The sequence below is a fragment of the Chrysochloris asiatica genome, unplaced genomic scaffold (genome assembly GCF_000296735.1).
Source record: "Chrysochloris asiatica unplaced genomic scaffold, ChrAsi1.0 scaffold00302, whole genome shotgun sequence".
NCBI lineage: Eukaryota > Metazoa > Chordata > Mammalia > Afrosoricida > Chrysochloridae > Chrysochloris > Chrysochloris asiatica.
The window spans coordinates 3,026,442-3,035,271 of NW_006408820.1; the positions used below are offsets into that span (position 1 = coordinate 3,026,442).

Here is an 8,830-nt window from a genome sequence, read left to right on the forward strand (position 1 = left end):
TTCGCTTTTTAACATTTTAAAGACATTTTCTGCATTAGATTTGCTTAATGTAACATGTCGTTTGATTTCTTGACTGCTGATTCCATGAGCATTGATTGAGGATCAAGTAAAATAACATCCTTGGCAACTTTAATCCTTTTTCGCTTATCGTAATGTTGCTTATTGATCTAGTTGTGAGAATTTTTTTTTTTTTTTTAATGTTGAGGTGTAATTCATACTGAAAGCTGTAGTCTTGGCTCCTCATCAGTGAGTGCTTCAAATCCTGTTCACTTTAAGCAGGCAAAGTTGTATCGTCTGCATATTGCAGGTTATTAATGCACAGCAGAACGAAACACTGTCTGATCCTGGGCCAACCTCACTACCGTTGCCACGCTTGAGTCCATCGATGCTGCCACTTGGTCAATCCATGTTGCTGGGGGTCTTCCTCTTCTCCTCTGACCCTCCACCTTACCAAACATGATATCCTTCTCCAGCGACTGTTCCCTCCTGACAATATGTCCAAAGTGTGAGAGATGAAGTTTGGCTATCCTGGCCTCCAAGGAGCACTCTGGCTGCACTTTTTCCAAAACAGATCTATTGGTTCTTTTGGTTATTAATTAGTCATCCTCAAATTCTGATGTCACATTCTTCTTTATATAGTCCAGATTCTCTGACTGTTTGCTTAGTATACATATTGGATAATATAGTGAAAGGATACAGCCCTGATTTTAAACCATGCAATTTCCCCTTGTTCTGCTCAAACAACTGCCTCTTGGTCTATGCATGGGTTCAACATGAGTGAATTTAAGTGTTCTGGAAATTCCTATTTTTCACACTGTTATTCATGATCTGTTATGACCCAAATAGTTGAATGCCTTTGCATAGTCAATAGAAGACGGGTGTCTTAGTTATCTAGTGCTGCCATAACAGAAATACTGCAAGTGGGTGACTTTAATAACCAGAAATTGATTCTCTCACCATTTAGGAGGCCAGAAGTCCAAATTGAGAGTGTCAGCTTTAGGAGAAAACTTTCTCTTTGTTGGTTATGGGGAAAGGTCTTTGTCTTCTTTCAGCAAATGGCCAGTTATGAACTTTCAAGATCCCAGACGCTACCCATCCAAGTAGGATGGAGAACATCGTCTTTTTGGGCTATGCTATGCCAATTGGCCATGGTGTCCCCTGAGTCTATGGTCTTGAGGTCCCAGCCCAGGAAGTTTCTTCTGGCAATTCCCTTTTGATGTACTTCTACAACCATTTAAAAATTATTTTCAGTAAAACTTTACTTATGTGTAATATTAATGATATTTTCAATAATTTCTGCATTCAGTAATTTCAATAATCTCTTCCTTGAAATGTGCACAAATATGGATCGCTTCCAGTTAGTTGATTGGCCAGGTGACTATATTTAAAATATTTTGGCATAGACAAGTGAACGCTTCCAGCATTGCATTTGTTTGTTGAAACATTTCAGTATTCCATCAACTCCAGGAACCTTGTTTTTCGCTAATGTCTTCAGTGCAATTTGGACTACTTCCAATACCATAAGTTCTTGATCTCATGCAACTTACTGGACCAATTCTTTTTGGTGTAGGGACATCTTCCCTGGATGTTCCCTGCATCTTTCAAAGTCTTGCACAGATAATTGCAACTTGAAGCTTGAATTTTTCCTTCAGCCCTGTTCTTCAGTTATTTCAGCTTGAGAAATATTGAACATGTTCTTCCCTTTTGACCTTCTAACTCCAGATCTTGGTACATTTCATTATAATACTTGACTGTGTCTTTTTGAGTTGACCTTTGGGCTCTTCTGTTCAGCTCTTTGCTTCATCATTTCTTCTGTTCACTTTTGCTACCTTATATTTAAGAGCAAGTTTCAGAGCCTTCTGACATTTTGGCCTTTTCTTTTGTTACTGTTTTTTTAATGACCTTTTGCTTTCTTCTTGATGTTTTCCCACAAGTCATCTGGTCTTTGGTCTTTAGTGTTCAATGCATCAAATTTATTCTTGAGATGATCTCTAAATTCAGGTGGGACATACTAAAATGTATACTTTGATTGATTCTAGTGGATGTGTTTTAATTTTCTTCAACTTGAACTTGTATATGAGCAGTTGATGGTCTGTTCTTTAGTTAGCTCCTGGCCTTGTTCTGATTGATGATATTGAGCTTTTCCATCATCTTGTTCCACAGAACAGATTCGATTCCTAGATATTCCATTCATTGAGGTCCACATGTAGAGTTGCCATTTATGTTATTGGAAAGAGGTTTTTGCAATGAATAAATCATTGATCTTGCAAAATTCTATTACATGATTTCTGACGTTTGTATCACCATGACCATATTTTCCAGTTCCCAATCCTGCTTGCCCCCTCAAGTTTTGCATTCCAATCACTAGTAATTAACAATGCATCTTGATTGAATATTAAATTTCAGACTGCAAAACTTGGTAAAAATCTTCAATCTCTTTATCTTCGGCATTAGTGGTTGGTGCATAAATTTGAATAATAGTTCTATTAATTGGTCTTCCTTATTGTTGTTGTTGTTAAGTGCTGTTGAGTCAGTTCCAACTCATGGCGACCCTGTATAGGGTTTCCAAGGAGCAGCTGGTGAGCTTGAACCGCCGACCTTTCAGTTCAAATGACTTTGCAATCTGGTGCGTTAACCCACAGTGCCACACCAGGACTCTGGTCTTCCTTATAGGTGAATAGATATTATCCTGTCACTGACAGTGTTGTACTTCAGGATAGATCTTGAAATGTTCTTTTTGATGATGAATTGCCCTTCAATTTGTCATTCCTGGCATAGAAGACAATATGACTGGTTTAAAATAGACAATGCTAATCCATTTAATCTCACTAATGCCTAAGATATTGGTCTTTGTGTGTTCCATTTCATATTTGATGAATTCCAATTTTCTTAGTTAGTTTCATATTTCATGCATTCCACATTTCAATTAATAATGGACATTTGCCACTGTTTCATGTTTGAGTTATGATACTTCAGCAAATGAAGGTCCTGAAAGCTTTACTCCTGCATGTCATTAAGGTAGACTCTACTTTGAGGAGGCAATGAATGCTTCCTCTAGATGAGACTCACCTGAGGGGCTCATCTTCTAACACTAAATCACACAACGTTCTACTGGTATTCACAAGGTTGTACTGACCAATTTTTTAAGAAGTCGATCACCGGATCCTTCTTCCTAGTTTGTCTTAGTCAGGAAATTTTTCTGAAATCTGTCTGTCATGATAAATACTAGTTGCATAGCTTCTGGCATCACAGCAACATGTATGCCACCACGCTATGACAAATTGACAGACGAATGGTAGTTTCTTTTTTGTTTAATCTTATTTTCCTTAAATGATGTTTAGTTAGTATCTCCAGAAATATCCAGTAAGATTTCTTGATTTGCCACCTTTGCCCCTGAATCTGCTGTTCATGTAGCAGCAGCAGCCAGACAATCTAAAGAGCACATTAGTTCTCTGCTGATAACTCCAATAGTTTCCCATTGCAGCTAGATTTACAGAACCTATGAGGTCTGCATTCATCTGGTCCCTGTCTATCAGTATCATTCAGTGTGCCCTCTCATAGTCTCATCTGTAAAATGGTAATGAATGTGATTGAGTTTAGAATGAAATGATACAATACATGTTACACAAAGGCGATCATCATCACTACCACCCTGACTCGTCTTGGTTGAGTCTGAGTATTAAAAAAAATAATAATAAGGTTAAATTTATAGACATAAGGAGAAAGATAGGATTATGTACCTCATATTTGGACCTGTGAAAAAGGCCAAGTCACTAACCTGGTTAATTCACTTTTAAACAAGATCATTTAATAAAAGTCAGGTTTAAAGAAATTAGTAAAAGGGAAGGATGGAAACTTGAGGGGCAGCAAGATATAGAGACTAATGATTGACTTGTTAAATCCCAGTTCTCTAGCTTCCAGACTGTGTCCCATAAGGAGTGACCTCCCTAAAATGGTTACTCATTATGTGACACTCAAGTTAGTAGGCCAGTTGTGTCTAATAAGCTCTATTACTAGTGGTTGTGTGTTTGTTACTTGCTCTAACACTGTTATGTACCATCAAGTTGATTCTGACTCCTTGTAACTGCATATGACAGAGTAAAACTGCCCTTTAGGGTTTCCCAGGCATTCATCTTTATAGGAGCAGATCACCAGGTCTTTTTTCCCATGGGTTCAAACCACTGAACTTTTGGTTAGCAGTTAAGCAACTTAACCATTGCACCACCAACACAAGCTGGCTTTTATCCATTAACCATTACAATTGAAACTGAATATAATTGTATCAAGTTTCATTCTATCCACATTTAATCTTTAAACTAGATATCACGGTGATCCTGACAAATAGGACCACGGGTATAAAGAGTCTATGGACTCCTGGTGTGGCGCTGTAGGATCAGCACCGGACTGTGAACCACAAGGTCAACTGTTCAAAACCACCAGTTGCTCATCAGAAACCCTATAGAGGGTCACTATGAATCAGAACAAACTTGATAGCACCTAACTGTAACAAAAACAACAATGCACCAGATTGCTGCTCCATCTCTCCATCAACCCCACTTCTTCTCCTGAATCTCACCTTGGTGGCAAGGTCCTGGAGTAGGGACCTGGGCCTCACCCAGTGAAGTCTATACCTATATCTCCACTGCAGAGTTGTTAAACCTGGAGCCTGGAGGAAGTGGGGAGACTGAGGCAGCAGATGCAAAGATTGAGGTCAATTATTTTTCAGAGAGGTGCTCTTAAGGGATTAAAGAGCCCAGTGATGGTGCTAGTTGTGTGCTGTGAAGTTGATTCCAACTCATAGCAACCCTGGACAGAGTTTCTGAGGCTGTAAGTCTTTACAGAAGCAGAAAGCCTCATCTTTCTCCCATAGAGCAGCTAGTAGTTTTGAACTGCAGACCTTGTAGTTAGCAGACCAACTTGTAACCCACTATGCTACCAGAGCTCCTTAAAGAGCCCAGTGTTGTTGTTGTTGTTGTTAAGTGCCTTCGAGTCGGAGCCGACCCATAGCGACCCTGTACAGGGTTTCCGAGGGTGTAAATCCTTACGGGAGTAGAAAGCCTCATCTTTCTCCCGCGGAGCGACTGGTAGTTTCGAACCACTGACCTTAAGGTTCGCAGCCCGATTTGTAACCACTACGCTACCAGAGCTCCTTGAGCCCAGTGTAGACACTGGATTTTAAGATACCAGAAAGTTCAGGATGTGATCTTAACAGAGGTGGGGTCTTCTCAGCTTAGCTGGAAACACAGTTCCAACAGAAACCATGGCAACTCCCGCTACTGCCTTTGATATCCTAATGAATGGGATGATAAGCTGGGATATCTCCAAAGTTTCTGTGCCCTCTGAACAGCTTCTGACTAGAGAGGTCGCCTTCCCTGTGATGGTAAATGACAAGAGCCAGGTCATCATTGCTGTTTCCTCCTACAGCCAGGGCCACCCGGTAGTAGTGGCCTATGAGGGCTACCCATTTGCCTCTGGGTGGGTCCCATTCTTTACCAACACAGTGCACTGGCTATGCCATGGCCCTGGAGCTCCCACTGGTGTGCCATCCCTGGAATTCCTAGTATGTATCCTTCAGAAATCTGGGTTCAAGGCACAGGTGAGGCAGAACCAGAAGAGCCTTTGGGAGTTTATTACATCAATGCCCACAATGATACCATAACTGGGAAGTTGATCAGTCTGTGAAGAATGGAGGGGACTTTCTCATTGGGGCCAAACCTAGTGTTGGATCAACCAGCATGGCCATGACAAGGTAACAAGTGTGGCTGGGGTGTGCTTCACTGACACCTGTGGGAACAAAGACTGATTCAAGGTTTTGAAGAAAGTGCCCATGATCCCACTTCAAATCAGGTGTGGGGAGGACCTCAGCTGGGATCAGCAGTGGCTCCTGGAAGGGATCTCAGAACTTGTCATTCAGACTGGTGGAATCCCCTTGCAGCTGCTGGTGCATGGAGGGTTGATCTTCCCTATGAGGCTGGATGCCAAACTCAGCTGCTTCCTGGCCCTGCCTGCTACGGCCATGGCTATGTGGTGCTGACTGCCCATGAGGGCTTGTTGTGTGCTTCCAAGATGGGGCCCTTTCTGTTCAGTTCTGTGCTCTGGCTGGCCAGAGACCAGGCAAGAAAAATCAGGGTGAATGCAAGTCCAAAGAGCCGACATCCCCTGCTGTTGGCAGGAGGCCTGGCCTGCAACCTTGAACGCCATGTATCCAGGGAACTGAGTGTCTACTGCTGTCCTGCCTACAGTGGTGAGGAGACCTGGGAGCGTCAGGAATGTGTGGCTGAGGGTGGGAAAGGCGGCTGATTGGGGGCCAGTCCTGCCAAGATGAAGAGCACTTCTAAAGGGCATGGAGAAGGACTGGCTGACCAGGCTGGACACCCACATGGGGCATCCCTGTACTGGCTGCTCAGGAAGATGCCGCATCAAGCTGGCTTCTCAGTTATGAGCTCCAACAACCCTGTGGCCAGTGACCCCACCCCCCACCCCCCGAGGCTGTGCTGCTCTGCCTGACCATGGAGCTTTTATATGCAGATCCAGTGGACTACATGCACTCTGGGTACCCCAGCAGGTGCCACCTGAAGTTGGTACTGGAGCTCACCAACGAGGCAGACATGAGGTGCAGGTGCCTGTGGAGAGCCATCCACAAGCTAGGCCACAACCAGTGGTAGTCCTGGTGGGAGTTCTCCCTGCACATTGGCCACACTTGGTGGGAGGCCACCTGCAGCCTGTGGTTAGTCTGTGTATATGAGACGGTCCTGGGACCGTCCCTAGGGCCAGATCCACCCAGCCCTGAAGCCTCCAGAATGGGAGAAGAGAATCAGGTTATATGTACCAAGGGAGCCCCTCAGTGCCGCTAGAGTGTATGGATGGCTCTAGAGACATACCTTCAGCTTCAGGATACCTTTGGGTGGGATCCTTTCACTTGGCACTAGAGAAATGCCTTCTGCTTCATGACACCTTTGAGTAGGAGCCCTTTGCCAAACCCTCACTTACCTGCCCCAAGATAACACTGGCAAGATGAACCTGCTGGTGAAGAAACTCTGAAAAAGTACAGAAGAACCCCATGCCTTTCTTTAAGGCCTGGGGCTGGCAGATACAGAAGGAAGTGTCCAACAGCCTGATCTGTTTGCCAGAGTGGCAGGAAAACCCCATGAGACTTTCCTCCTTTCTCAGGAATGTAGGATGTCCAACCAGAGTGGGGAACGGGTCAGCCTTGAAACTCCACCACCATTTCTGGTCTTGTGGGCTGAATTCCTTGAACCTGAACTCTACTTCTCAGTTCACCTTCAGGAAGTCAGTAAAGGTTATAGGGCAGAATGGAACCACATTTCTCAGGAGTGTGCCTCTTACCTCTATACATTGTTTCTCTTCATTTAGGACCACTGTCACCTATAAGGAGTCCTAATGTGATGCTGTAGGATAAGCATTGGACTGCTAACCACAAGGTCAATGGTTCAAATTTATATAGAGTCACTTGGAAACTCTATATAGGATCATGAGGAGTCAGAACGGATGCAGCAGCACTTAACAACAACAAAACAACTTTCCTATGAGAATCTCTCTGGACTCTTCTGTAGTGGTCCAGATCCCAGATACACCAAGACTCTGGGTATTTGGTTGATGATTGTGAACCTCTGGTGGAGGGATTTTTAACTTGTGGACTCTTATTTTAAAACAATGGTATTCAAGACCATGGTCCCCACCTGGAAAAACTTTACCATAATTATCTTTCATCATTCCCTCACTTTACTGGACCTGAACAAGGCTCTTTGTTATGTTTTGAAGAGTTTTCTAAGAACTTGAGAGATAGATGGTGCAGTGGAGGGGCCCCTGAGCCAGCTTTGGGAGTTTGGGAAATCATTTAACCCCTCTGTGTATTTGTGTTCTTATCTATAACATAGGCTAATTTTTTCTGTCTTCAGGGATATCATAAAAATTTAGATAGATGGCTACTACAAGAATAAGCACATTGTTGGCTAGGGAGCCATCAAGGCAAGCAATCAAGTCCCTTCAGGACAAAGCCCCTCCAATGACTGAAACTCAAAGAGAACACATGAGCAGGCATGTAAGATTGCTGGTGACCACATTGGTCTGCTGGTGAGTGGAAGAGGGGGAAAGGCAGCAATGAGGATATGGGCTAAGTTTGACCACGGTCCATAGACTCCCATTGACCTGGAGATGAGAGAGAGAAACGGAAGGGCTGGTTGGTCCAAAGTGTGGTGAGACCTGGAGACTCCTGAGCCCATGAACAAGGACATAACCACTGAGGGCTAGAGCTGAGAGAAGCATCCAGTCAATATGAAGTGAGGGGACATGTACAAGAACGCCCAGATTTGTAGATAGTACTCATTTGACCTAGATTTGATGGCTTGATAATCAGAACTAGACTACAGGAAGATAAAAATATGATTTTTGATAACAGAAACAAGTGTAAATTGCTACAATTTTATGAACTTGACCTATACTTATAGTTGTAGTAGCTCAAAATACCAACTGAGAGGGAGGAGTCTTCACATCAAGTATCAATCTTATCCCCTCTGTATACAGAAGTTGATAAAAGATGGGAAACTTAAATATTGGCTACCTAAAATGGGGTGGGAGGGGCTATAAAGGCATGAAGTGACTGACTTACAACTTTTCAAGAGGGAGTTTAGTTTCAGAGTGTGTGGGGGAAGGTAGAATCCCCACTGAATAGTTTTCATCTTGGCCTGATGGGTCTGGTGAAAAGAGATGGGGATGAGATTCTTATGATTAAGTAGTGAATAATGGTTATCATGACTAATTGTGACTGTCACAGCTGTAAAGGTAGAAGTTTAGTAACAAAAAGAGGGAG

At 43.1% G+C, this 8,830-nt stretch overlaps 1 pseudogene; it reads left to right on the plus strand.

Moving 5' to 3' along the window:
- Nucleotides 1-5,260: 5,260 nt before the first annotated feature.
- LOC102823806 lies at nucleotides 5,261-7,392 on the plus strand (annotated as a pseudogene).
- The last annotated feature ends 1,438 nt before the right edge of the window (nucleotides 7,393-8,830 follow it).